We start from the raw sequence: 3554 nt of genomic DNA, 5'->3' as shown, positions 1-3554 counted from the left end.
GGGGTGTAGTTATGAAGGACTGCATAGCTCCATTTTTACAGTACAGTATGTGGGCTATACCACCCCTGCCTGTCCTCGACCCAGAGTGGAAACGGAAGAATAGAACGTCTGACTCATGCCGAGAGTCTCAGGGGGACAGAAGACTGAATGAGAGAGGTCAAATGAGGATGCTGTAATAGTACATAAAGGGGAGGTTAGCGTGTGGGAGTGCGCACCATCACCATTGCTGTCATCCGCATTCTGCTGCAAATTACTTAGATCTAAGTCGCTGAAACTGTAATCGCAATATTAGCAGTGGTGTTTACAACACAACCTAATCGGCTGATCTGGTCATGCATCAGCTGTCAGCGCTGGAGTGTAAAAATCCTTAAAAGTCCATTGTGAGTCGACAAAATGAACCGAAATCCATCCCAAATGAATGCAACTGAAAAGATCGCCACTTGAAAATAAGGACTATGTCCACTTACTCAGTGTAGCGTTAATGCCAAATTACTGCTGTTATCAGGTTCTAAGGGTTGTACGCTTGGATGAATGTACGACAATGTTGACTTGGGATTGATTGAAGCATTTATTTACTCACACAGCTGATATGGCTCTGATAAGAATATTCTAGGCACTCAAGAGGTGTTCAATGAACTGGGATGTGCGTGGACGGACTGAAACACAGAGGATTAAACCGCACAACATCACTTTAGATCAATCTGGCGGAAATTATATAAAGTAACTTAACAGAGCAGGATTTATCTGTTGGAGCATCTATCAGCGTCACCTCGTTCGTCTTGGTGTTTACTCCCCCCGTGCTGTAACGAGTGGGAACAATGATGGCCAACTGGCTTACATTCAGACTCTCTGCAACTTCTCCACTGTGATATCAGTTCATTATGGTGGTAATGAGCTTATGTTAGTAAAAGCGTTGAGCTTCTCAAAATTTAGACAGATACATAGGGTCTATTTTTAAAAGGATTTGGGAACCTAAATTCTGTCTGCAGTTTTAGCACTACACAGGCTTCACATGCTCAACATAATGAATCTAATTGACAATATGATGCTGCTGTACAGCATTTGATGCATAAACATGTGAGTGCACTTATTGTAAGCCACTCAAAGTGATTTTGTCAAATGGCTATTTGATTCGATTTAATATAGAGGCAAGCTTCCAGGGGCTGGCACTGAGATCATGAAAGAGAGTGTTAGGAGGCATAGAATCATTATAGAAAATGTTTTCATAGATTATTTTCCTCTTATTTCAAGCCAATATGGGCATGGGATCAAATTTAAATAATGTATACCACCTTTCTGACTTCATATATAATTGATTCATGTGTATGGTATAATATTGTGTCATAATGTGATATTATTAATAATGCATAAATAAACAGATGTTAGGTGGCCACAAAAGGACAGTCAAAGCTCTCGGTGATCCTGAAGAAAATGAGCAGCTATAGGAGAACGGATGACTTTTAAACAATAATTTCCTGTGAAAAATGTTTGGACACAGAACAGCTCCTTTCACACCTAACATGATCAATATTTTTTCTAATAACAATGTATCAAATGATAATGTGAAAACACTGTGTAATGGTTGAGGCGTTGTTGGTAGTGGTGAATCTAATAGCTACACTTGGCTTCACAGAGTTTATAAGTATATTATAAGTTATATTAACTTCACTGTATTGGGCCAATTTTACTGCTCTCATAGAACGTTGAAGTGTAGATAACTGCAAGGTACTATCCACATGCATTTCAATGCAATGGATGCATATCATATCAATGCACATCACTCTTATCCTCTTTCAAACTTTCTGTGTCCACATCCTGAAGGGATGGTGAGTTGCAGCTTGTTTTAATTACAGTACCTGCATAGTAATATTCAAGTTACTGCAGTACATGTTACTGCAGATTTGTCAGTGTGACTATTCATTTCAGCATTCCACCATGCATCTTGCAAACATTACGAACAACTTCCTCTCCCTGAAAAGGAATTCACTATTCACTGAAAAGGAAGTCACTATGACTGGACTAGTACTTACGTGCTATGGATGAAGACTTAGTACAGGCCTGCTGTGTTTGTTTAGCTGCTCACCTCCACCTGATGTAGCATAGTTTAGCAGCAACCGGGGATTCAGGTTTTTCTCATGTGAAATGTTGACATTCACATTTCTAAAAATCCTCTCAAACAGTCCACTCTTTTACTCCCAAATGTGTCTGTGTTGTGAGAAAATGATCAACAGCCCAACATCTATAAGGATTATTGCAAAGGTTTTTTCATTCACTGGATTACATGCGCCACAGATCTTCCTCTGATTGAACCACAAAATCTTGCATCAGCCTTTTTTTGAGTTGCAAGACACGAGGTGAATTGCAACATTAATCAACCTCAGCTATACATGTTACTTCCGAATTTGTCTTTTTTTCTTTTTTAGAGAAGATTTTCATCACATTTATGACCATAAAAAGGTCCAGCAGCCACAATCAGAGAATGCACTAAAACTCACAACTTCCTCTTATGAACTTTCCTTGCATAATGTGCTGCTCAGTAGGAGGGTTCAAACATACTTTTACCAAACATGGCCAAGATGGTTCTCAGTCACAAGTTGTGGAGACATATGACCGAAACACAGATATGTGAAAGAGTTAAGTCACATTATAGGAAGGCTTGAGCTCCTGGTTTAGAATCACATCCTCCCACACCACCAACATTATGTTCAAATTATAGCTCATTCAGCGCATGTGACTCCTTTCCAAACAGAGAATAATTGTTGTTTCTTTAGTCAGAGTGGGGAAACTTCATTACACTGCAAAACGTAGAAAAATGCCCATTTGTTTCCTATTCAACTTTGTCTGTTCTCGAAAAAAGTGAAATGATTTATGATTATATCAAGAACTTCTCATTTTTAAAGGTCCCATGACACGGTACTCTTTGGATGCTTTTATATAGACCTTAGTTGTCCCCTAATACTGTACCTGAAGTCTCTTTTATATAGACCTTAGTGGTCCCCTAATACTGTACTGAAGTCTCTTTTATATAGACATTAGTGTCCCCTAATACCATATCTGAAGTCTTTTTATATAGACCTTAGTGGTCCCCTAAAACCATATCTGAAGTCTCTTTTATATAGCCATAGTGGTCCCCTATCCCATATCTGAAGTCTCTTTTATATAGACCTTAGTGGTCCCCTAATCCATATCTGAAGTCTCTTTTATATAGACCTTAGTGGTCCCCTAATACCGTACTGAAGTCTCTTTTATATAGACCTTAGTGGTCCCCTACTACCATATCTGAAGTCTCTTTTCCAAAATTCAGCCTTGGTGCAGAATTACAGCCACTAGAGCCAGTCCAGCAATGACCTTGCCTTAGGATGTGCCATTTCTGAGTCTGTAGATTTGAGGAAGAGAGGGGGGGGGCAAGGTGGAGGCTGGGAGTTTGGCCTTGACCAACTGTCACTTTTCTTGTTTGAAAGCCATGATGTCTCTCTCTCTCTCACGGGTGGGAAAAGTAGAGAGGTCGGGGAGGTAATCTTGCCCCTTATGAGGTCATAAGGGGCAAGATTCCA

At 39.8% G+C, this 3554-nt stretch overlaps 1 protein-coding gene across 1 annotated transcript in view; it reads left to right on the top strand.

The window, feature by feature from the left end:
* ppm1j (protein phosphatase, Mg2+/Mn2+ dependent, 1J) overlaps positions 1-3554 on the top strand; it is an 18799-nt gene that overhangs the window by 1381 nt on the left and 13864 nt on the right. The gene's annotated exons all lie outside the window — the stretch shown is intronic.

Source organism: Etheostoma spectabile, chromosome 4 (assembly GCF_008692095.1).
Source record: "Etheostoma spectabile isolate EspeVRDwgs_2016 chromosome 4, UIUC_Espe_1.0, whole genome shotgun sequence".
NCBI classification, from domain to species: Eukaryota; Metazoa; Chordata; class Actinopteri; order Perciformes; family Percidae; genus Etheostoma; species Etheostoma spectabile.
Note: the sequence above shows the minus strand (reverse complement) of the source record. Positions and strands in the feature narration are given on the sequence as shown.